Source organism: Homarus americanus, unplaced genomic scaffold, assembly GCF_018991925.1.
Source record: "Homarus americanus isolate GMGI-L3 unplaced genomic scaffold, GMGI_Hamer_2.0 scaffold32929, whole genome shotgun sequence".
Classification (NCBI taxonomy): Eukaryota; Metazoa; Arthropoda; class Malacostraca; order Decapoda; family Nephropidae; genus Homarus; species Homarus americanus.
The window spans coordinates 15,527,695-15,555,069 of record NW_024737097.1 but is presented as its reverse complement, the minus strand read 5'-3'; positions in this window follow the sequence as shown (position 1 = coordinate 15,555,069).

Genomic DNA, 27,375 nt, shown 5'->3' with positions numbered 1-27,375 from the left:
TGGCGGTGATGGTGGTGGTGGTGGTGGCGGCGGCGGCGGCGGTGGTGCCTGAGAGCGAGACTGACCACAGTAGTGTTTAGTGGTCTCTAGAGGTCAAGGTACTCTCATTAGGGGAAAGATATGTTGTCTACTGTAATTTGTGTGTTTATATTATTCTTATTTATTTATTTATTTGTCGTCTAACACCTGTCGTAGTTAACCTGTGTCTCGGGAACAGTGGGAACAATGCTGCTAATAACACGAGAGAAAATATAGTGTTACACCTCGAGGTTTATTGATGAGTTTGTCAGTCAACCATGAGGATTTTTTCCCTAACTGACTGAATAACGGGGAGATTGTTTTTCCCTCTCCTATCAATCTCCCCCCCCCCCCTTGTCTCTAACATGCTTCCCTCACTGATGCAGGACGTAACTAATTCTCTTGGCCCTTTGTTCGCTGTTGTGTGCCGAGGAGTGTGAGTATTTCCGTCTTGTTGTGTGTTATATTGTTATAGAGATTTATGTATAACTTACATTCAGTATTAGACATTTTAATACGTGTAATTGAGAGACACAGACGGGGGTTGTTATTACTCACAGACGAGGCAGTGGTACACGACTCCACGAGATCCTTCCTCTCACACATAGAGCCTTGATGGATCCAGAGTCAATCGTAACTGAGGTTTTCACGATCCTAGAAATTTATTTATTGAAAGACGGACATGAGAACCCTCCGAGTGTGTGTGTGTGTGTGTGTGTGTGTGTGAACCTGCCATTAGTGTAACAGGTGATTATATTTACCTGGGTAATTAGTGGTTAGGCCTACCTGTGGGAACATAGTTTTAGTTCGCCAGGGTTCAGGTTTACAAAGATGTTAGATGCACCATAGAGTCATCAGTGTCGCTTCTCGTCTGTCAGTTGTCTTGTGTCTATGGTTGAGGTATTAAGTCTTCCTCGTCTGCTGCTTCATCAATTATGGAAATTAACTCTACGAGACTAGCGGCCATTTTATTTCTTCATCTCAGGGTTTATTCTTCCTCGCTCTTCTGTTACGTCATTAACTCCATCATACACTCTTGTTATGTCATGACTTTAGTGTATGTAGGTTAGTTAATGATGTTTTAGGCTCGTTCTTGCTTGTACATCTACGAGAAATATTCCTCCTGTCAGTCGTTTGAGAATATGGACAAGATCAGTCACCTACGGCCGGTAATACAAGTGTTGACGAGCGTCATGACCCAAACAAGAATCCTGGAATATTTCTGTATAAAGAAGTGAAGGAATATCATGTATTATTTTATATATTTTGAGGCTATTTTTATCTGTACTGTAATGTAAGACCTGAGTGACCACTGCACCACGAGTTATCTTGTTGATGCATGTAATTCCTCTGCCTCACCCTCTTGCTTCATGGCCGCCTCTTGCATCATAGCCGCCTCTTGCTTCATGGCCGCTTCTTGCTTCATGGCCGCTTCTTGCTTCATGGCCGCCGCGTGTCTTAGTGAGGAAGTGTTGACTGCTGCTACCTCTGCTGCTCACCCCACAAGGTTAGGATGTCTTGTTGTGTTCATTGCACTGTATATTATTATGTTTACAGTTATGCGGAAATATCAGGTTCATGTTTGTTAAAGAGATCAACCTGAAACTGTCGTGTGCAGAACACTTGTGTACAGCGAGTGTCCGGCCACGGGTGACGGCTGCAGATAGCTTGGTAGTTTGTAAAGCCTGACTGTGTGTTGACAGTTTGGTTGCTATCCTGGTTGGTTTAGCAGATAACAAAAGCCAAATAAAGCTAGTGGGTGGCTAGTTATCCCGAATAGTAAATGTCGAAAAAATATGTTATTTTTGTACTCAGCTTTGACGATCATTGTAGTTTGTGTATAAAAAAGTATCCTGTATCCTGTCTACAGTACATTAGGTTCGTCAGAGGTTGTCAAGTAATGGAAGACGTGGACCGTGGACTTTAGACCCTGAGAATCTGTCTTAACGCTGCGTTGAAATTTCCTTCGTCTGTGTTGAGTATTATCTGCTGGTGCTGATCCCGGGGAGTTGTTTCACCCGTAGAAGGAGTTAACGCTGTACTAGTGGGTTGAGAATGTGATCGTAAAGTTATCTAACTATTTTATTACTAGAATAGACTTATTTACATATTCACGGGATTTTGGTGAGTTTAACGAGTGTATACAGATGTTAAAATAATAACCGTACATATTACTAGTCGATAATTATATAACAAAATTGAACTTTTCTTTACCATACGTAGCCTGTGTCTTATTATATAGAAAATAGAAAAGTTAACTACTGTATTTAGTCAATAAATTTTGTCCTCTCAGTTCCAGCATAACGACACTAATGGGGTATAATATCCTCACGTTGAATTATTTTATATTTTCTTCCTCCACAGTTAATATATTAGAATATTTTATGTAGATCACTTATCAAATAAATATTATAAACAAGATAAATGGAAATCAACCTAACCTATCCTAACCTAACCTATCCTAACCTATCCTATCCTATACTAACCTAACCTAACCTATCCTAACCTAACCTATCCTATCCTAACCTAACCTAACCTAACCTATCCTAACCTAACCTAACCTAACCTAACCTATTCTATCCTAACCTAACCTAACCTATCCTATCCTATCCTATCCTAACCTAACCTAACCTAACCTAACCTAACCAAACTTATTAGGGAAAATATCATCTTACGGTAAAAAAAACTAAAGATGTTCCGCGAATCACAAGATGGGGAATTGTTTTTGGGATGGGAGACATCAACAACACGTGTCACACCCAGGCTCTCCGTACAAGGTCGAGTGGTAGCTGTTTAATGTTTCTTACCCTCAGGACACACACACACACACACACACACACACACACACACACACACACACACACACACACACACACACACACACACACACACACACACACACACACACATACTCGTTTCCCAAATTACGATCCATCCCAGGTAGTTTGGTTCCTGGTATTCCTTAATTACCAGGTGGTTGGGGCGGGTTGAGGCTTGTGTTGACGTGTGCACCTGAGATGACCCACAAGAAGGGTGGGGGGAGCTTAGTGTTCAGTATAGCCTCCAGGGGGATGCTTGGGACCCAGGAGAAGCTTGGGGTCCAGGCTAGCTCTCAGGGCAAGCTTGGGGTCCAGGCTAGCTCTTGGGTGAATCTTGGGGTCCAGGCTAACTCTTGGGTGAAGCTCTTGGGGTTCAGGACGTTTGGGGTTCAGGCTAGCTCTTGGGTGAAGCTTGGGGTCCAGGCTAACTCTTGGGTGACGTTTGGGGTTCAGGCTAGCTCTTGGGTGAAGCTTGGGGTCCAGGCTAACTCTTGGGTGACGTTTGGGGTTCAGGCTAGCTCTTGGGTGAAGCTTGGGGTCCAGGCTAGCTCTTGGGTGAAACTTGGGGTCTGTGGAATGTCGCTTTTAATCTGGTAAAAATCACTAATTAAAACAGTCATATGGGCCCCTAGTCCAAATGAGCCCCAGTCTGTAAGAGGAGCCCCGATCTAGATGGCCCCTGTGTTTATGGCCTCTCTGACGTGGCACACTGTAACGAGGGTGAAGGAGTTACTAGGTGGAAAATAAGTGTAATGTGCCGGAGCTTTAGTGTAGTGTTGGTAAATAATGAACCTTTAATTTGGCTCAAAGTTAGACGCGGAGTTAGACAAGGCTGTGTTCTGTCTCCACTAGTGTATGATATACTGTATATTCAGAATTCTTAATGAGAGAAGTTATAAGTGATAATGAAGGACTTAAAGTTAATGGTAAAATATCATCATATATACACAATGCTGATGATACTGGTCTTATCGCGGATAGTGAAGAGGTATTACAAAAACTGGTTAACAGATTAGGGATGTGTTTATCGCCATGTATAAAGTCTTATATCAACGGTGTAAACTCTCAAGTGTTGTGTCGTAAGTATTTGAGAAAATTACTATTGTGAGGAGCCATCGAGTGCCGGCATTAACAAAGACGACACCTTAAAAAAAAAACACCAACACGACAAGACAAGAGGAATGTGGCAGCTGATCCCCGCCACTAATAGCTTGCCCGAACTCAGGTTCCCCTCTCCCCCGCCCCCACACTCCGTCTTCCCCTCCTTTCTCCCCCGCCCCACACCCCCTTTCCCTTCCTTTCTCCCCCACCCCCACACCCCCCACTACCTTCTCCCCTAACACTCCCCCACCCCCAACCCCCGTGCCCCTCCCCCAGCACATGAACCCAGAGGGCAAGGTCGTGCGCCGACCCTGACCGTGGGTGAGGCTCCGTGTTTTTGTTTTCGTCCTTGGTTCTGGTACTTGTCTTCTTATTTTTACTTGACGGTTTTGTTGCTATTCTTTGTCCTCTTCAGCCCCGGAGGCGTCTCCTGCCTCGCCCACCATCTTTGTCTTCTCCCTTTTGTCTCTCCTCTTTTTCTAAGAGTTGTTATTTTCTCTGTTTTTATGCAATTAATTTACTTATTTTATTGTTCTGTGTTACTTGAAATTGTAAGGTTAAGTAGAGGATTTCTGTGTAGTGTAGTGTTGTATGTTATTTTTATTCACTTTAATTTAATCTCTACCTTTGTTTTACTCGACCTCGTCAGAGTTCTCGTTTAGGAATGTTGAATCTGTTTCCTCTTGTAATACCTGTATGTCCCCGCGTGAGGTGTATGGGACACTGTTGGCCTTACATGATCGTCTTCACCGTCACAGTCAGATGTGAACCTTGACCATGATAGACGAGATCAGTTTGTAGAGCAACTTGAGGCACGTCTCTCTGTAAACAACGGAGGATCACAACCAGATACCTGACCGCATCAGTAGAGGGGTGGTAATGCAGGTCATGTGGGAGGGGGGGGGAGTTTCACCAGGCTGACGACGACACTCGGTCCAGGCAGCGGCAGAAAGCAGGGCATCGTGTCTCCACCAGGGCTGCGCTGCTGACCAATAGTTATGAACCTTAAACCTGTAGACCTCACAAGTCAGATTTAATAAGAATAATTTACACAAAAAAAAATAAAAAATCTTCTCTTTTTAGAAATTACCCATTTTAACCTGTTTTAAATGGCTGCCGGTCCAGTTTGTAAGGCTTTTATTTTTTTCAGTTGTCTTACAAATTATGTATCATTAGAACCGGGTTGTCAAGCTGACCAAGAAAGTGATGACCTCAGATAAACGATGTGACCTTAAGTCTCCTCAACAGTGACCAGGTTTTATTAAGTGTGTATCTCATATGTAGCTCATCTGAGGTCAATACTTCCGTTAAATTCTTGTTAACTTGACAGCTTTTGTCGATATGAATTTGAGCTGCATTTCACCTGTATAGTGCGGAATAATTATTATAAATTATCCCCGTGTAATGTACTCAGTTCACCACACACATCTCTGTCGTAACAACAGGTGAGTCATTATACCTGTCTAGGGAATGGGATACAGTGACTGGACCTTTCCAAGCACTGTCGGTCCTGCGGCAGATTAATTCAGGGCAGGGTGCAAATGCATTACAAGAGGATCTAAATATACTGCAGGGGTGGTCTGAAAAATGGCAAATGAAATTCAACACCAGCAAGTGCAGCGTACTTAATATTGGAAGAACAAATACTGTCAATGTATACAGCCTTAACAACATCAACCTAGAGAAGTCGACTTGTGAAAGAGACCTTGGGGTACTTGTAAGCCCGGACCTACGGCCTAGAAAACAGTGCGTTAATGTTCGAAATAAGGCAAACAGAGTATTGGGTTTTATATCTAGAAGTGTAAGTAATAAGAGTGCAGAGGTTTATTGCAACTATATCTTGCGCTAGTCAGGCCGCACCTCGATTATGCGGTTCAGTTCTGGTGCCCTTATTATAGAATGGATATCAATTCACTAGAGTCGGTGCAGCGAAGAATGACGAAAATGATTCCGGGACTTAGAAACCTTCCATATCAGGATAGGTTAAAGAAACTTAACTTGCATTCCCTAGAAAGACGAAGAGTGCGGGGAGATATGATAGAAGTATTTAAGTGGGTGAAAGGAATCAATAAAGGGGATATAGATAAAGTTCTTATAATATCCGAGCAGGATAGGACTCGGAGCAACGGATTTAAATTGGATAAGTTTAGGTTTAGGAGGGAGATAGGAAGGAACTGGTTCACAAATAGGGTGGTGGACGAGTGGAACAAGCTTAGAATATTTGTAGTAAGTGCTGGAACGCTGGAAAGTTTCAAAAGGAGGCTGGATAGATTCATGGATGATAGAGAGTGGTAGTAACTCTCGACAGGAGCTGCCATGCACAGGCCAGCCGGCCTATTGCAGACTCCTTATTTTCTTATGTTCTTATGTAACGCCAAGGCTCGTGATGTGTGGACCAGCCCACCCCTTCGTCATGACCTTGCCATACACACGTTAGGTTGTCGAGGTGTTATAGAATAATAAACGAGAAACAGATCTATTTTCACCACAATCAGGTTAATACTGAGTAAAGGTAGCTCTCCCTCTCTCCGCATGTACTGTTTGTGTTGACTGGGGGGTTATAATTCCTTCCCACATGTTGGCCAGAGTTCGTCTACATCCAGAGAAGTCTTGTCCAGCAACCCGTGAAATTACTTGCTCTTAATGCAGAAAATTAGATGGATAACAGTTTACGTCGTGATAGTGACTCGGGTAACACCAGGGAAGCTGATATAGTTCCTACGGTTATGCTAAACATTGGAAGAGTATTTCGTCATTGTATTGTAAATTGATCTGAATATTATCTACAATACTCTGTATATGTTTTTGTAGTTTTGGAAAATAATCGCCTCTTAGATTTCCAATAAAGTGAATGTTAGGAAAATTGAAGCCGTAATGGGTGATAAACTTTCATGTTAGGATAGTTTTTTTCTTTACTGTAGAATTATTTTTTTATATTGACGTGTTTTTCTCCCCAGTTGTTGGCAAACCACACAGTACTGGGATAAAAATGGCTACTGACATCACTACCATGACAGGGGAATGAACTCCTCACTGTTTACACTCAAGGACAGCTTAGCTATTCTCCACGATAACTCACGAGATGATCCCAGCAACCCCTGCCAACACTACAGCACAACCTGAGACTGTGGCGTCCTGTAAGCAAGGGGCGCCTGAAGACCATGACCCCCCCTACTACAGGCAATGGTTCTCGCCCGACCAAGGACGTCACACTACTCCCCTAAAGAGACATATGACTGTTGTCCATGGCCAAGGTTACCGCCGTCATCGTCCACAACAGCTGACTTCGAGGAGGTCACAAGCGATGCCTCACTCGATTCCTCACCTGACCTCCGCCCTCAGGTATGAGCACAACATTTATCTGTAAAAGTTGTCAGACTGTAAGAGGAGTCACAGGAGAATATTAAGATATGACTGATTGTGTTTTACTTCTTCTGGTAAATCTGAAATTACGGGCATACGTCGATAACTCTTCTACCTCCAGGTCTTTCCGCATACCTGTTCTTAAGTACTAATGTCCCGTGTCACCCCAGCTGTCAGGCCTAGGCTCCATCACGTACCATCACACCAATCACCATTACAACTCTTAAATTGCTTTCGGGGTTTATTACCTGTGGAGTAACTGACCTCGTGGAGGGGAAGGGAAGGAGGTTGTAAGGAAAGGACGTGGGAAGGGGAGGGAGGGGAAGGGGGTGGTAAGGAAAGGACGTGGGAAGGGGAGGGAAGGGAAGGAGGTGGTAAGGAAAGGACGTGGGAAGGGGAGGGAAGGGAAGGAAAGAAAAAGGGAAGAGGGGTGAATACGATAAAAAACACTTGCGGTGGGAGTGTCGTCGACCTGCTTCAGGTATTGACTCTCCTTGTCCCTCAGGCCTGGTGGGGGGGGTAGGCTTGTGGTGTCTGAGGTAAAGACCTAACATCACCAATAACCATTTCTTCTTTATTCATAACTTCTCCAGCTGTGTATAACGTGAAGGATAACAATAACGGGTTAAGTCACATGTTACCAAGTCAGACAAATATCTAACCTCACCTAACCTAACCTCACCTAACCTAAACCTTTTCAGAGTGTGATGAAGAACATGAGTGACTTTCGTTAATACTCAAGTGATGTAAGTTGGACAATACGCAGTCAGTGTTATGGCTTAGCTGTAGCCTCATGATGTCTTGTGGTCACCCGACAGACATACTGAGGCAGGGTGTTCATCTGTTGAATAACTTGTGTTAAGGTTAGGGTGGTGGTGTTCATTAGTGTTCATCTCCAGGGTCTGTGTTTACCTGGTAGTGAAGGGGTGTGTGTGTGTGTGTGTCGTCCTAAGAGGGTCAGTGTAGGGGGATGAAATGATTAAGATAACTTGTGTTACCTGGTGTACTCCTGAGTGAGGGGCAGCCTGGTTACCTCCCTCAGTTCACCTCCTGTTCTTATCTACACGAAAATGACCTTAAATTACATACATACCTGAGAAGTCATCATTAAGTGATCTACCTGAGTACCGTTCCTCGGACTGCCATACCTGATGCATTTATCCGTATGGAAGCAGGAGAGAGAGAGCCGGACCTTTGTACTATAAGGAATGTTCTGCAGGAGTCTGGTGGTGTTATTACGGTAATGGTGGGTAGTCGTGGCCCACATCCACAGGGAGTGGCGCCACCCTGACTAGGCTGATTGTCACCCCCAGACTACAAACGGATCAGCTATTGGTCATGCTACCCAAACTTACTCACTTTATGCTTTCTGTTCCTCGGCTGACCTGAAGTGTTTTTAGTATTTAATGAACGTTTTGGTGCACTTAGCGTCTCTATAACTAACTACCTATTCTCATAGTCTGGACAACTTGTTATAGATCAACTGTACTTTTCAGCTCACCGTCTTACTGTCATTCCCGTCCTGGTCTCAGTACTCCACGACAGCTTGAGATGGCCAGCAGTACTCAGAAGTGTGTGTGTGTGTGTGTGTGTGTGTGTGTGAGAGATGTAGTTTTGCCTCACGTCAGGATGTGTTGTAGTGACATTGAACCTGAAGTAAAAAAGGTGAATAAAAATGTTGTTTACATTCAGTGTTATGACTACACAGCCCCTCACCTCTGCCCACACTGATGAATAAACTTGATTATGGCTGAACAAGATAGATTGGTAGAGATGATATTGAGTCGGTTGGTCGTTCTCACTACACTACACTACACTACACTACATTAGGGTCACGAAAGCTCATCTATTTTAACCCTATGAATGAGTTTACCTATGATTGAAGATTACAAGTGAATAATATACCTGTTAATTAAAGACTGGCTCAGGTGCATTAAGTGTTTAAGAGTTATCATTATTGTCTCTACCTGTTGTATTGGTTCATATTTCCTGATCATTAATTGTCTTTCTCTTATGTAGTCTGTCAGGTCACCGTTATGAGCAGATTACCTTCATGGCAATTTTTTTCTTTTTTTTGTTGTCTTGACGTAATTTATAAAGCGCCTGAAGAAAAAATTTAACCCGGTTTGAGAAGATAAAGTCTTTCTATTATAGCCATTACAGAAAAGTTCAATATTTACTGCATTTATTTATATACTGTATTTTTTTCCGAAACATGTTAATATAAATATGGTGATACAGATGAGTGCAGAAAATTACCTGAATAATTAACAATAAAATAATAAATTGTTATACAGGTAACTTAGGTAAGGAGGAACTTAGGTTTGAACATTTATTTACCGTTATATTTTTATTTTTGTTTGATTTTTTTTTTTTGGGTGTTGAGGAATTCATATTTTGTTTTATTCTGACTTAATACATAGTGGCGAGCAGTGTTCATCAGCTATAAACCTTTCACGTGTATAACCCACAAGATGCTTTACCTGATGCAAAGTGTTAAAGAAATTTTGACCGTAACTGTACATAAGGAGGCTAGTCAATGCTGACCCCCGTTAATGCTGACCCCCGTTAATGCTGACCCCCGTTAATGCTGACCCCCGTTAATGCTGACCCCCGTTAATGCTGACCCCCGTTAATGCTGACCCCATTTAATACTGACCTTCATTACAACAAAAATATGAAACTTATTACAAGAAAAAAAGATTTTTTTATTTTTTTTATTTTATAACAGACTTGATAATGTGAGGAGAGATTCTATACCTGTGAATAATGATCAAGAAAATAAACAATAATAACAAAACAGACGAAAGAATTAGTGAGCAACGCAAGGAAGGAAGGAGGAAGAGGGAGATGGAAGAGGGAGGGTAGAAGGGAAGGAGTGGAGGAGAAAAAGAAATGATAAAGGAAGATGAAGAGTGGAAGAAGTAGAGAGGAAAAGAAAGAGAGAAAGAAGAGGATTAATCAAGGAGAGAGAAAGATAAAAAAAAGTTTGCTAAATGAGGCGTGCGAGAGGTTGTAAATTTAAAAGAGTTTCATTATATATTCGAGTCAGGGATGGAGGAGGGGATAAGTGGAGTGGTGGGGGAGAGGGAGAAGGAGGTGGAGTGGGTAGATGGTGGGATGGGTCTTCGGGGACGAGAAGTTGGGAGGATGTGTAGGGGGGGGGGGAGGGATAGGCAGATAGGTTAGGGGTAAGTGGGCGGGTTTGTGGAAGAGGAGGGTAAGGGAATGAGGATATGAGGGAAGGAGAAGGTAGGTGGGTTTAGGAGAAGGAAATGGAAAGGAGATATTTACCGCCTACAAGAGCCACCAGTACCATGTTATACCTCTGCATCCTGATGAGACCAAAACAATGTAACAGGTCGTCAACAGATCATCATAGCTCTCTCATTAAGTGTTCTCCTTACAGTAATTAAATGGTTTACTGCTAAACAATCAAGATCAATTAGATGGACGATTAGAAATAAATATATAACTTCAAATACTCAAACGTAAGATTAAAGTTGAGATAATCAGAATAGAGAAGATTTAATGTTTGATCGTTGTCTCTACTTAACCTCGTAAGACAGATCATGTGGTTAGGTTAGGATCTTCTTTTCCAACATTTGTTTTAGAATAGACAGAAGTGAGTTAGAACCATCAAATAATTCATTTAGATTTTGTTTTCTAATCCTGAAAATCTGTTTTCTGGTCCGCCATCCCTAAACACTCAAGCAATCACCAAGAGACGGAGTTATTGTTCTTCTATAATACGTGATTTATTCTGTATTTTAATTATTTTATATTTTAAAGACTCTTGTTTAGATAATAAATTAATAAGACTTTTTAAAGTTATTTGTCTCCTGTTATTTCTCTCTTGTTGGCTCTTGAAGTGGCGGTAATGTAGTGTAACTGTGTTGGATGGTGTGAGGGTGTAGGTGTGGTGTGTTCGTGCAGGTGTGTAGGTGTGTCCGTGTAGGTGTGTCCGTGTAGGTGTGTATGTGCAGGTGTGTACGTGTAGGTATGTCTGTGTGGTGTGTCGGTGTGGTGTGGTGTGTCCGTGTGGTGTGGTGTTGTCCGTGTGGTGTGGTGTGTCCGTGTGGTGTGGTGTGGTGGTGTGGTGTGGTGTTGTCCGTGTGGTGTGGTGTCCGTGTGGGTAGTGTTGAGGTGGCCGCCAGTGAGGGTCCCGCTACTAATGACCATCGTCGCTTCAGTGTTTCTTGGTTCACCGCTGATTGGATAACTGCTTCTACTGCACCACCGATAAATTCCTTTTTCCTTACCACTGTTTATAATAGAAAGACTCTTTATGTCTGAACTTGTGTTATTTTAACCAGGTAACTTATTGAATGTTTATATTTATTTTCAAGATTAAAACCCACGATGGATTAGGTTAGGTTAGGTTAGGTTAGGTTAGGTTAGGTTAGGTTAGGTTAGGTTAGGTTAGGTTAAGCAAGGTAGGAGTCCATTTCGTTAACACGGCATAACATGCATATATGTATGAGCAGGTAATTTATGCAGAATGAGCAGTAATATCATCAGGGCAGCAGTGTGTGTGTGCGTGACCTCGCGGGGCGGAAAAACAGCGCAAAGGCTCAGGACGCGGTCAGCTGCAGCGCCTTCCTTACTCCAGCGTCAGCAACACCACCGTCACTATCACCAAATATAGCAAAAATTACCTGTAGGTGATTGTATCTGTGACCTAACGGGGGTAGCTATCGTCCGGGCCCCATCGTCGTGAGGGTGTAGGACGCGATAAACTGGTAGAAGCGCCCTCAGCACTCGGCTAGCCCCTTGCGGCAGGACAAATCACACTCTCTTTATTAACTTTCCCTCCTCCAGGCTCGATTTCCGGCCTCCCTGATCGGTACTGCAAATGATCGTCGCCTGGGATGGGAAGATGTTTTACTTTAGGTGGAAGAAATCAGGTGATGGTGAGGAAGAGCAAGTGTTGGAGGGGGAGAAGTAGGGGTAGGCATTGGGAGGGGGGAGGGGGGAGGTTGTAGAGGACATGAAGAGGGGGGGGGAGGTATAGCCGTGTGGTGGGCTTCGTACATGGAAGAGGAGGGCGTGTGTTGAACCTCGGGTACAGAACTGGCAGCAGTATAGTAGCCAACATGAAGAGAGAGTGGAGGGAGGAAAATAGTGAAAGAGGAAGGGAGACCTACATACCCACCTAACCTAACCAATACCCACTTGAACCTGCTCTTGTACTCTCTCACCCGGTAGTGGACGCCTCCTAACCCTAAGAGCCACCCTAGGTCACTTCCTCATCCCCCTGCAGCACCACCCCGCCCCGTATTATTTCACGGCGCCACAGTGTCCACGGACCTCGACTCTCTGCCCCGGGTCAAAAACCACCACGTCCCGTCGCTCCCTCAGTATTAGTCCACATGCTGGGTTTTAGTGACGATTGGTGCCATCCACGTCATCTGGTAACCATCCACGTCATCTGGTAACCATCCACGTCATCTGGTAACCATCCACGTCATCTGGTAACCATCCACGCCATCTGGTAACCATACACGTCATCTGGTAACCATACACGTCATCTGGTAACCATACACGTCATCTGGTAACCATCCACGTCATCTGGTAACCATACACGTCATCTGGTAACCATCCACGTCATCTGGTAACCATCCACGCCATCTGGTAACCATCCACGCCATCTGGTAACCATCCACGTCATCTGGTAACCATACACGTCAGGTTAGAATATAACAACAGCTGGATTAACTAATGAGATGTAAACATAGGTAAAGTAGAAGTCGTGACGCGGATCACCTTTACCTGTAAGGAGTTTGGTGAAGATGTAAGTTAACAGAGCGGGAGTTCCTGTTGTGGATAACGGGAGGACACAACAGAAACAGTTCCTCAAGACCTTTGTTAACTGGCCTGAAAATCTACTTCCTGAAACTGTTGGCGTCATCCACTAGAGGAGGAGGAGAAGGAAGAGGTGGGGGAGGAGGGGGTAAGAGGAGGAGGGGGTATGAGGAGGAGGAAGGGGTAGGAGAAGGAGGAAGGGGTAGGGGGAGGAGGAAGGGGAGAGGAGGAGGAAGGGGTAGGGGGAGGAGGAAGGGGTAGGAGGAGGAGGCACTGACACTTCAAGCACCCGTTATGTACCGTTATATTAATCCAAATAACACATCAATATACATTACATACACTTTTCTCTTAACTATCCACACATCTATACAAATCACAGACAAGTGATTAACCACAAGACAGTATGGTAGTGAGGCACACACACACACACACACACTTACTACGTGTTTGTGGTGAAAACCTTCATAAACATTGTAGTAAGGTTTTTGTTCGGTGCCACTTTACAAAACCTGTCGTAGGGCGTCGGTAAAAACCACGGCTTTGTCTTACAACATTCCCTGCGTCATCTCCAACCTTATATTTTTTTCCTCGTATTTCCTCGAAGGACTCGGTCAGGCCACCAGTAAAGAGGCTGACTAGAGAACAACACAGGAGGAATTTACCAGGATTGGCAGCGAGAGCAGAGGGACAACCGGAGAGTCCAGCCTCGGCGTGTGTTGGTTACGTTGTGTTATGGTGTTTATCTGTTGTGTTGTGTGACTTCCAGCACAGTTCCTCCCCACCACTACGCTCTAACACATCCCCGTATCCTCCCTGCAGTATCAGATCCCCACATCTTCCCTCCTCAACACAGCACAGCCTCGCCCCCACCCAACACAACACAGCCTCGCCCTGACCCAACACAGCGTAGCCTCGCCCTGACCTAACACAACACAGCCTCGCCCCCACCCAACACAACACAGCCTCGCCCTGACCCAACACAACACAGCCTCGCCCTGACCCAACACAACACAGCCTCGCCCTGACCTAACACAACACAGCCTCGCCCCCACCCAACACAGCACAACCTCGCCCCCACCCAACACAGCCCCACCACCACACCTCGTCTCCTTACACCAGAATCAGCGGGAGAAATCTGCAGCAAAAACTCATAACATTAGGAGTACCGGATCTGTTTGGAGGTGTTTGAGTCTACGATACTTTTACATGTTAAGGATCCCGGTTATAGCCTTAGAGAGGGTGAGGTGTATAGGGATCCTGTATAACACCTGAGTTGTGTTTGACTGAGGGTTGTTGCCATCATCCGTTCTTGTGGTGGTGTTGTATGTTTATGTGGTATTATTGTTGTTGTGTGTCATTGTCAGAGAGGAAGATCGTGTTGAATTTGATGTTACTTATATCAAAGGTCAGGGTCATAGGGATAATTATAGTCGGTGCATCACAGGTTAAGGTGGCATGTCAGGACCCACGAGAGGTTAAAATCCTTAGTTTGGTCGACCTTCTTAACAACAGCGTAAATTAAAAGCCCCGATCATTTATTTATAGATCAAAACCATTGTTTTTACTCGCCGTTACAATAAATTACTTGATTTGTTGTGTAGGGGGATAGTTCCTCCCTCCCACCTAGGCCCGCATCTGCTCCCCAGCGTTCAAGGAAATCGCTCCTTCTGGGTTGTGAATCGTGTAGAGGCGGAAATAAGGTCATGACTGTTATTATCACGTGTACTTATCTCTAGGAAATTATAGGTTTGAGGAAGGAGAACCGGCGTCGTGTCTTTCGTTCAACCAACACAGAACTTCACCGCTCACCACGACATCACGTGTGAAGTATTGTGAGTTATGGGTCTTCCTTGTTGCGTGAGAACAGTTATGCTTACGTGAGGGAAGCTTTATGTCAAATTTACACCCAAGACAGAACTGTAAAGGATGGCAATCAACCTGTGGATGACTAAGACACGGAGTATTGGAGGCGAGGTTGAGTGAACACTGGCTTTGAATCCTGGTGACGGCAGCGGGAGTAACACCACCACCAGCGCCTCCCTCAGGTAAGAACTCTGGCAGGATACACACTAACACCTCCACAAATAACCCAAAACAAAACGGTGTGTGTGTGTGTGTGTGTGTGTGTGTGTGTGTGTGTGTGTGTGTGTGTGTGTGTGTGTGTGTGTGTGACCTGCTAACACGGGGCACCTCAGACACACCCATGATTGTGTCAGTCACTAATGTTACTTGTGAAGGTGTTGTATATGATTGTCTTCACCTTCCTCCATGCCTCCATAATCCTTTCACCCCCCACCCCCTTGTCCACCTTCCCTCCATCCCTTCACCATATTCCTTCCATCATCCCATACCTTCCCTCCACCAACCCCCACCTTCCTTCCCCCTCCATCACCACCCCTCCATCTTCACTCCATCTCTCCACCATATTTCCTCCATCATGCGCTCACGTCTGGCGGTCAGAGGGAGGTCGGACAGTGCGGGCCAGACGATGGAACAAGGTCAGGTGGCGTCGGAAGCAATACAGAGAATGAGTTAGTGTGAAGGGGTTAATGGTCTTACTCTTCCCTGGGCCAGGTAAGTTGAGTTACTACCGTAGATACGTCATTAACTGCTGCCTCCTCTTGATAGCTGTTAACCCCATCCTTAACGGTGACGCTTGTTAACGTAGTTGGTAGTCGTTGAATTAAACTATGGAAGGTCGTTAACTGCCTCTTTCTGGCGGTGTCTTATTAGAGTGGTGATCCATTTTGCTTTAGTTATTCTTTTTCTTACGTGGTTGTGGGGATTGATGTGGTTGGTACTTGACGTGGTTGGCAGTTGTAGTGGTTGTTAATTGAGATGGTCTTTAGTTGACGTGGTTGGTAATTAACGTGGTTGATAATCGCCGAGTTAACTACAAAAGGTCGTTAACTGCCCAATTCTCACAGTTCCTAACTATAACGGGGGACATTCATTATTTCATTCACCCTTTTTATTATGTGATTGGTAGTCGAGGAGCCTCCCCCAGTAGCTCCTGCCTCGATGGTGTGACCTGTTCTGTCCGCCTTTCGTTTATTTATGAGGAGGTAGAGTGAGGAAGCATTATGTTGGCCACGATTAAATAAATAGTTTTGAAGAAGAGTATACTGTCTCATCCTGTGGGTGTGGGTGGGTGTGGGTGTGGTGTTGGGTGTGGGTGGGTGTGGCGTTGGGTGGGTGTGGGTGTGGGTGGCAGCGGGGGTTATGGCCAGATATAATGTTATGATTATATGTCTCTAAGTAGGTGGGTGGGTGTGGCCAGATACACACACACACAGACACACACACACACACACACACACACACACACACACAGACACACACACACACACACACACACACACAGACACACACACACACACAGACACACACACACACACACAGACACACACACACACAGACACACACACACACACAGACACACACACACACACAGACACACACACACACACACACACACACACAGACACACACACACACACAGACACACACACACACACACACACACACACACACACACACACACAGACACACACACACACACACACAGACACACACACACCGAACCATACTTTTGAATCTCTCTACAGTACTGATCAAGTATATTATCTCGAGAAACACTTTATAAAACTGTTTGATTATTTTAAGTTTAATTATTCGAATATTTTCATTTCTAGTGAGTAATTTTCCCCATAAGATCGACCTTCGTTGACCTTGGCTTTAAAGGTCACTTCTAAGATACCTTGAGGTTTATTGGTGAAGGAAGTGGCTAAGATAAGTCCCTGGTGAGTGTTGAGGGTCATTACTGTACTCAGGAAGGTCAATATAAACCCGCTGTCGAGTCGAGACGAATTCTCTTTAAAAAATTCACAATAGGACAATTTTTTTCTTCTTTTTTCTTTACTAATATAAACACTTTAACTAACTGACTTAACTGATAAACCACAGAGATCTCCCCTTCCTCCCCCGCACACTCAGCCCGCTCACGTCCCAGGCTCTTCATTGCACCCCCAGCTCTCATGTACCAGTCCCTCGTCCAGAAGGATGACCCAAACAAAATACTGTACAATCAACAGATGGCACGTGTGTGTGTGTGTAATAATGATGATAATAATAATAATAATAATAATAATAATAATAATAATAATAATATTTAACGGTTTATTGAAAGAACTTGGCAGCCGGAAGGCTGAAAATATACAGTTACATATTTGGGGAATGGGTCTCTTGATTGACAAATAATATACAAGTAACATAAGTGATACAATAACTAGGTGGGAGAAGGTTATACTACAGGGCATTTCAACATAGTAACAGTGCTAAAAGTAAGATTGACTGGGAGTGAATACACTGGTTGATAACAAGTTATTGATAATTTTTACAGTGGTTGGGACTGGGCTGTTCTTATAGCGATCAGTTCGTGCTCGTATGGGCTGGATGCGGTTGTGGTGTCGAACAGCAATTCTCGGGCGAAGTATCTCGGACGGTAGTAGGAGCCAGTGTCTAGGATGGTGCAGAAGCTTCTCACCAAATTTGCAGATGGTGTGTGTGTGTGTGTGTGTGTGTGTGTGTGTGTAATAATAATAATAATAATAATAAACGGTTTATTAATAGAGTTGCAGCCGGTGGCTGAAAATATACAGACTTACATTTGATTTAGACATAATGATATAATATGCAGTGAATACATTTACAGGGCTGTACAGTACATAAATCAGGAGTTGTTTATTATTTTAACAATAGATTGGATGGTGCTGTTCTTATATCTATCGGTGTGGGCTCTTATGGGCTATATTTTGTTGTAGTGGCGGACTGCGCGAGTTGGGTGGGGGGCTGCAGGTGGCAAGAGGTGGCGATGGCGAGGGTGGTGCAGTAGTCCACGGCCAAACCTTTCCAGTGCTTGGTGGTGGAGGTCACTGAGGGATGGCATTTCCAGGGTGGAGAGAGCGTTGGTCTAGCCGGAGTATTCTGCGCCGAGCATGATTCTGCAGGCCCTTTTCTGTACCTTCTCTAGCTGACGTTGTTGGGTGGAGTTGAGAGAAGACGACCAGGCTGGTGACGCATACGTTAGTTTGGGGAGAAAAAAGGCGTTGTAGGTGGTCCTCAGCTCTGGCGTGGGTGTCCCAAGTGACCTAAGTCTTCGTAGCATGTAGAGACGGTACGAGGCTGCCTTGACTGTGTTATTTACATGGGCCTTCCAGTCAAGTTTGTTGTCTATAGTTACACCCAGGAGTTTGGCAGACTGCACCAGCTGGAGAGGATGGGCACCCACTGTGACTGCTGGAGCTTGCACTGGAGTGGTGGTGGTATTGATGCGCATGACTACGGTTTTGGTGTGATTGATGGTGACCTTGTTCTCCGTAGTCCATGCCTGTAGCCTGTCCAGGGTGCTTTGTAGCGATGAGTAGTCTGGTGTGTGTGTGTGTGTGTGTGTGTGTGTGTGTGTGTCATAACAACAGAGAAACACCATCTTGACATTATGATAAGAAATTACTTTAATATTTCTTAAAGAGAATTTCTACCTGAGAGTAATTAGTATTTATGTGTGTATGAATATCATTCGTGTCGTTGACTGAGGAAAATACATGAAATTTCCTCGTGGTTGGAAAATACAACAAGGAGCATTGTAACATTCGAGTTGTTGTAATCGTGTAGCCTGCAGGTTAGATCCAGCACCAGTGATATAACCTTGTAACTATGAGGAAATACAAGGGGCTTGGCTGGCGTGGTAGATCCTTCCATCACACACCACAACAACATTTAGTAACACCTCAATAATCCACCAGTGTTACTCTCCCACCACCTGAGTCTTGGTCATGTTGTGGTAATTCTTCCTTCTTGTTTCGACAGTTTGTTTCTTTATTGTTTGTTTATAAAATGTAAAGGTTTTAATATACGTCTTTATTGCATTTGTCTGCCACTGTTCATAGTCCCTTCACTTACTCGGCGGTGATCGTGTAATCCTCTGAAGGTTGTCATAAGTGCTAGGTTAGATATGATGACGTTAGGGTAAGTTGGGTTAGGTTAGGTTAAGTTGGGTTAGGTTAGGTTAAGTTGGGTTAGGTTAGGTTAAGTTGGGTTAGGTTAGATGAGGTCTTATTCATCCAGGCCCAAACGTCTGGCTTGACTTAATGAACTACATGACCATATATACAGTAAGCAAGACTCTCCACAGTACGTAGTCAAAATCTTTTACTAAAATTCTCCCCGCTGTCTGGTGAATGGTCATCTGTTTACAACCGTCCAGCCTCCGTCTCTCTCCCTCGTGTGTGATGGTTTTGTTGATCCTATATAGACCCAGGACGAACAAGGACCAGCGTTTCTTCACCCAGGACGAACAAGGACCAGCGTTTCTTCACGCTGGACGAACAAGGACCAGCGTTTCTTCACCCAGGACGAACAAGGACCAGCGTCTCTTCACCCAGGACGAACAAGGACCACGTTTCTTCACCCAGGACGAACAAGGACCAGCGTTTTTCTTCACCCAGGACGAACAAGGACCAGGTTTCTTCACGCTGGACGAACAAGAACAGCGTTTCTTCACGCTGGACGAACAGGACCAGCGTTTCTTCACCCAGGACGAACAAGGACCAGGTTTCTTCACGCTGGACGAACAAGGACCAGGTTTCTTCACGCTGGACGAACAAGGACCAGGTTTCTTCACGCTGGACGAACAAGAACAGCGTTTCTTCACCCAGGACGAACAAGGACCAGCGTTTCTTCACCCAGGACGAACAAGGACCAGGTTTCTTCACGCTGGACGAACAAGGACCAGGTTTCTTCACGCTGGACGAACAAGGACCAGGTTTCTTCACGCTGGACGAACAAGGACCAGGTTTCTTCATCCAGGACGAACAATGGTCAGGTCTTGTGTCCATCTTATCAAGGCTGTGGAGTGATGAACGTGTCAAGTGATGATTTGAGAAGATGATGGATATGGCCATGATGGTGTGACCTACATGCTCGAGAGAGAGAGAGAGAGCACACGTCTTGGTAGGTCATCATCTTCAACACCTGAAATAAATTGCATGTAATTCGTCTTTTTTTTTCCACGCCGAGAATACAGTTGTTAATGTTGTTACTGTACTTGATCATTACAGCAGCAACTTTCTAAACGTGTTTGATGAATTCATAAAAAAAAGAAACCTGACCATGTGTGTTTGTTGATTACCATAGTCTATGTTATTAAGGTACCACGTGCTGGCTACTGAGGTGTGCGTGTGTGTGTGTGTGTGTGTGTGTGTGTGTGTGTGTGTGTGTGTGTGTGTGTGTGTGTGTGTGTGTGTGTTTACTCCATCAGGCTCGTAGTTTCTTCGGACGTGACACACTGCTCCTCCCCAGCGTTCTACCCACCTTGGCTTTAACAGGTGAGGGATACAGGTGTCCTTCCTGAGGGAATTCTCCCACAGTTAGAGAGAGAGAGATTGTAGTAAATGGTCCATCCGTTCTGCTAATGAAAATTATCTCTCTCTCTCCTCCCTCCTCCCTCCCTCCCTCCCTCCCTCCCTCCCTCCCTCTCCCTCCCTCCCTCCCTCCTCCCTCCTCTCCTCCCTCCCTCCCTCCTCCCTCCCTCCCTCCCTCCCCTCCCTCCCTCTCCCTCTCTCTCTCTCTCTCTCTCTCTCTCTCTCTCTCTCTCTCTCTCTCTCTCTCTCTCTCTCTCTCTCTCTCTCTCTCCTCTCTCTCTCTCTCTCTCTCTCTCTCTCTCTCTCTCTCTCTCTCTCTCTCTCTCTCTCTCTCTCTCTCTCTCTCTCTCTCTCTCTCTCTCTCCTCTCCTCCCTCCTCCTCCCTCTCCCTCCTCCCTCCTCGTAAAGCCTCACTTGGTCCTGACCTTCGCCAGCTTCAAGTTTGTGGTCAAGAATCTCTTAAAGTTTCTCGCCCTCGTCCTCGCTATTGGCTGGGTGCCAGGCCTCAGTGTTTGGCCACCACTTGACGTACACCCATCTGCCCTCCAGCCACCCACTCCTCCAGCCACCTACTCCTCCAGCCACCCCTCCTCCAGCCACCCACCCTCCAGCCACCCTCCCTCCAGCCACCCCTCCAGCCACCCCTAGCCAGCCACCCCTTACCCCCCCAGCCACCCTCAGCCACCCTCCTCCAGCCACCCCCACCTCCAGCCAGCCAGCCACCCCTTACTCCCTCAGCCAGCCACCCTTACTCCCTCAGCCACCCCTCCTCCCTCCAGCCACCTGCTCCCTCCAGCCACCCCCTCCAACTCCTCCAGCCACCCCTTACTCCCTGCCACCCCCCAAGATGATGTGAGGGGCCGAGTTTAACACATCAATCTCCCCCACCACCCAGGAAAAATTTAAATAAAAGTAGAAGAAATTACGTGTAATTTTGTTTTAAGTGTTGAAAGTATTATTATTGTGTATGTTGGTAAAGGTATATAGGTGAATATTAGAAGCAGGTGATTAATATTTATTTAAATGAGTGAAAAACAAATAGTCTCCTCGTAATTATAAAATAGACAAAATCAGAAGGATTATATATTAAAAACATAAATTTATATATATATACACTTAAAAAAACACAGATTTACATATTTTGTTAATTTAGTTGTGGAAAATTACCATAATTAACTTTACACGTGAACTTTACAGCTCAGGTAAGTGAGAGCTCAGGTGACCCTTAAAGTAAATGAGTGCTGTACAGTCTTCTAATGAGTGTTGTCAGGTGTGATTTAAGAAGGTTATTATGAGGTATATTACTGGGTGTGTGTGTGTGTGTGTGTGTGTGTTTGTTTGTTTGTTTGTTTGTTTGTTTGTTTGTTTGTTTGTTTGTTTTCACTGCTCTACTTTTCACCAACCAGCCACTCTCCTGAAGCAGTTATCTAACCATCGATAATTAACCACCACTTCTCAACAACAATGACTCGTGGATTCTAAGAGAGAGCTTAAGTAATTGCCCACCATAGTTAATTAGCCTTGTTACAGGGCAACATAGTTAACGGTGAGGTCATGTATTTTTATTTCTGTCTAGTTATAAGTTAGAGAAATTATTACACGAAATGAAAGGTTGAGGGATTGATGCGAGTGGTGGTCAGGTTAGGTTAGGTCAGGTCAGGTCAGGTCAGGTAAGGTTTGTAGTGGTGTTGTGTAAAACATGTGTTAGGTTGTGTCAGTTGGTTGGTAGAAGTGTCAGGTAGTGTCATCTAGTTGGTAGCGGTGTCAAGGAAATATGTGTCAGGTGGTAGTGTCACTAGGAGTGGTGCCAGGGATAAGTATGTATGTGTCACATGGTTTACTGAACACAACATTAGGGCGGGTATATTAACTAACGTCTAAATTTAATATTAACATTTTGACAATCATAAGGGTCATCTTGGGGCGTCGGGGGCGTTCACCTGACCTAGGAGTCGTAGTGTGTGTGTGTGTGTGTGTGTGTGTGTGTGTGTGTGTGACAGGAGCTGGTACACTCTTAGGTTGAGTCTCCCTGCTAACCTCCCTCATATACTAGGGACGTGGTGGCAACGCTGGCTGGCTTTCTCGAGAGGGCAGTTCAAAAGATGTTGAAGTCCGTAAACCGCTAAGGAAACATGAGAACACGAGGGTCGAGGAGACTGCAGTGTTCATGCATAACGAAAGGCTACATAGAAGTCGTGCTCGGAATAACGATAAAACCAAATTAGTCAAGGGTTAAACAAGGTACCAAACATCATCATTAACTCGAACACGTTAGGTAGCTTTAAATATAGGCTGGACAGATATATGAGCGATAGGGGTTGGGTGTAAACGGGGCTACCTAGTATGGGCCAAGAGACTCAGTGCAGTTTCCTCCATTCTTAAATTTATAGGTTTTTATGTTTCAGCTTCTAGTTGTAAGCGGGCGGCCATCTATACGTACCCAGCCACCCAGCCACTCTGAGCCAAGCCCGGGTGAGGCAGGACAGCGGTGTGCACTGTCGTAGTTGTGGCCGGGAGCGAGGTGGGTCATTGACTCCCGGAGTATTACCTGCTACTAGTAGAAAAACCCACCGTGGCACGATCTTGACCAGCTTAATGCGTGGTTGTGGCGGGATCTATCCGTCTCACCACTCACTGTACATGACCTTGGGTAGCCACAGGTAGAGGCATCCAATAGCGCCGGAAGTGACGCTCTTCCTCCTGCCACAAGCATTAGAAGAGACGGCGGATAATGGGAGCGAATCGTGAAGTTTATTTTAAGAAGAATAGGTTGTTGCGATGAAATGGTTTATCTCGTACATTAGTCTGGTGGGGTATTTTGACCCTTGGGGAGTAGTGTTGTAGAAGGTGTGTTGGGTGCGGGAGGAGGATTGAGGGTTACGGGCGTGTAGCGTCGTCCTTGGCAAGGTAACTCGGCGTGTGAGTAACACCGCTGGAATGTGTAATTGCTTCTTGCTTATCCTCTTGCTCCCTGTACTCCCTCTACGTGCGTCCGTCCGTCCCTCTCTCCCTCACCCTACACATACCTAGACACTCACTCACTCATCACCTGGTCACCTCAAGTTTTGTTTCCAGATAACTTGATGTAGACTAAATAATTACTCCATACTCAGGACACGCTTAACATGTCCCCCACCTCCACCCCTCGTAGATTAAATAACGCAGGTGTTAGCTACTTATCACATCCCATCACATCCCAACACATCACATCCCAATACATCCCAACGCATCACATCACATCCCAACACATCACACGTATCACGTAAATTTCGGGGGTCGTCTCAAGGTCTCAGTACATCATTACCATTGAGGAAAAACACAGGAGCTGCCTCAGTCACAGGAGTTTATAAACGACAATCACATTACATGGTAGTTATATCTTAATGATAATAATAACAATAACAAAAACTATAAGACAAACACACAAGCACAAAGACATGTGAAGGAACAAGCATTAAAGTTTGGAGGACACAGGTCAAAGGTTGAAACTATCATTCGAAGGTTAAGCCTCTTCTTCTTAATGACAACTTTGGCTCAGGTTTTTCCATCGCCACTACTCTGAAAAATAAACTTTGATATCCTTGTGTTTTTTCCTTATCTTTCATCACTGTCTTATGTGTTTGTTTGTGTTTTTGTTTGTCCTCGGTTGCTTGATCCATGAGACGCATCAGTAGACAGGTTGGGTGATAAACTTTACTTGTTATTGTCAGTCAGGTTGTTGAGGGCTTGTGGCCGAGTGTTGGCTGGTACTGTAGCTGCCATCTACGCTAGGTTAGGTTAGGATATTGTATTTCTGTGTTATGGTTAGGTTAAGTTAGGTTAGGTTAGGTTAGGTTAGGATGGCGCTGGAGGCCACAGATATTTGAAGAATTGAGTAACATCAGTGGGAACGATGATTGGTGTTAGGTGTTGCCTGCATAGTGTTGCATTGGACTCTGACGTTGCAGAAGGTGGTTGATGTTGCATGCTTGGCCTGGTTTTGCAAGCTTCTTAAATTTGGCACAGGCAACTAGACTGTGTGTGTGTGTGTGTGTGTGTGTGTGTGTGAGACATAGTGGAAGCCTCGCTGTGTCCTAGATTCCTCTCCTGCCGCAGTAACCCCAGGCCATCTCGTCACGACCCACCAAATTACTACGTGGTGCACTTCTGATCACGCGTGCTGGGTGGGGAGGGGAGGGGTACACACACCGCCAGGCCCACGCATATGATCTCCAGGTTCTTCTCCAAATGTTATCTGGGACACTAAGGGACCTCCGGGTATCGGCAGCGCTCCTCTGGTTGTGAAGGGTGACGTTTTTTCCTATACTCTAAATGTTGTTAACTTGGTGTTACTGTATTCCAAATAACTTCCATGTTCCTTAGCTCAAAGGTGTGAGTTTTTATCTTGTGCCTCGAGGTAAGAGATCTACTTGTGAACTCCTGATCTAATTATCTACATAATAATACAGAACCTGACGAAGAATGTGGTTTGTTTTTGGTCCCGGGTCGTTTGACACTTGGCGTAGCTAGTAATGTGTGACGCACTTTCTTTCACATCAAACCTTTGTGTTAGTGTCACTCGGCTCGGCATGAACTTGGCTAATATTGGCATCACCGGTGTTTTCTGTGTATATTGTAAGAAAGGCTGACAAAGAATTGGTCATTTACAGCTGTCAGGAGCAGTTAAAAGATATCAACAATTAGGTCAAGAAACGGTTATTGGGGCGAGTTAAGACAGCCAGGTAGTGGACACGCGATACATGACAAAAATGATCAGACAAGCAGGTAATTCACGTAAAAAAGAAAAGATTAGTTACTTTGGTGAAACTGTGGAGCAGAAACACTCCGATACTGAACTCATGTCACTTGATTGGATTTAAGTATATACCTGTACGTGTTATACCACAATGAACTTAAGAAAATCTATCTAATCACTTCTGAACGTCGGAGTTTCAATACCCAACAACTCACTAAATAACTTGATGGTTGTGGAAGCTGTCGCATTTACCGGTTTTAAAAGATACTGTGAATCTTTACGATTATCACAGACCAATTAAAATATTTTTAAATCGTTAGTACCAGCAAAAAAAAAAAAATGCTTCTAGTAGGACCACCGACAACCTTCTACCATCTAAACGAGGCGAGATAAATCAAGTTACCGCTTCTTCTTACTGACCACCACCCAGAGGCCGCAGTCCAAGACAAATACTCTTGTGGTTCAAATTAGAAATGCTTGTTGTTTGGGTGGCCGGCTTGTACTGGCTTTCACTCCTCCCTCTAGGCTGGAGGTTGAGGAGGTAATACCGGAGCTCCTATCACTCCTGGAAACCTCTGGTGATACAGGTGTAATGACGGTGCTGGAGATCCCTAAGAAGTGGCTGAAGAAGTAAAGTACAAGTCTCTTCAGAAACAATGGGTCTTGTATTATTTCGAGTTATTTTTACATACATACATATATATTCTGTGACTTACAACTGTACTCTGCTAGTGTACAGTCACTCCAAAAACTATCTGTACTCGGGGTGATCCATGAATGAACACCGCGACTCCTGTTATCTCGGTAGGGTTGTCAAAATCCTTCGTCCATTGTGTCATTTTCTCAAAATAATTTTGTATAGATAATTTTTTTTAGTAACTGTACCTAATCAAACTGATGCTATAATTTAAGTTTGTTTCCTTGTCGCATTAAGGTTATATATTAGCGTGTCAGGAGGAAAGGTTGGTAAGAAATATTCATGGTAGCCGAGGGGAGAGGAGTGAAGGAGAGGACGGCTGGCTACATTCAGTCCCCTTCACTCGTGCGTTTACAGGAGCTCGCCATATAAACATTCCGCAAGTCCTTATATTGAGATATTTGTTTTAACTGTTTTAATTTTTATTCCAAAGAATGTTTACTACTGCGAGTTTCCTTCTGTCGAATGTAAACAAACATTAGGCTGCCACACTGCACAAACCCTGACGAGTCCCTGTAAACGCGCTAATGAAGGGGACTGTGCGTGATTTAAGGAAACCTGGATGTGTTACTTTTAAAAATATTTAAAGGAGTTTTATAAATAGAGTAAAACAGAACAGTTTCTTAAGTGAGTATAAACATGACTCCTCTCGGCATGAAACATTGTAAATAAACATTGATCATTGCCTTTATATACCGCGTGTGTTATCAAGGTGAGGATACGAGGAATGTTGATGGATATTTTTACTTTTCATAAACCTTTTCTAGTGGCTCCTAAACATTGTCTTACACACACTTCCCTACCGCTCCCCACCCCACCCCACCCCACCCCACCCCACCCCACCCCACCCCACCCTTTATATGAGGTGTTCGTTACCTTGATGCACGCTACACCTGAGTGAGAAGGAAGTACAGGTAATTATTAAGATAGTTTCTCAACAGAGGGAATAACTGTACACGCTTGTAACTACTCGTTGGGCGTGGTGTTGGGGGGGGGGGGCTGGAGGATGACTTGAGCAATAGTTAACTAGACAAACATGTAACAAACAGTTGGGCGTGGTGTGAGAGTTGTGTATGTCTGTCTGTGGCTGGAGGACTTGCAAGAACACTCCTGGGAACGCTAGACAGACTACCCCATGGACCAGGTTGTTGGTAAACTGCGCTACTTGTGATCTGGAACGTCTTACCGTGAAATTATATATATACAAGAACTTTACCGTAGACACTCATGCAGATAATTAGTCAGGTATTACGAGAATGTTGTCAAATCACTCACCATAGTTTATACATTACGTAGTACAGTAAACACCCAGCTGACTCGCTATGTTTAGGATCTGTCGTTTGTGAATGATTTATGTCTCATGTCTCATCTGTGGCTTCATTTATGTCTCATCTGTGGCTTTATTTATGTCTC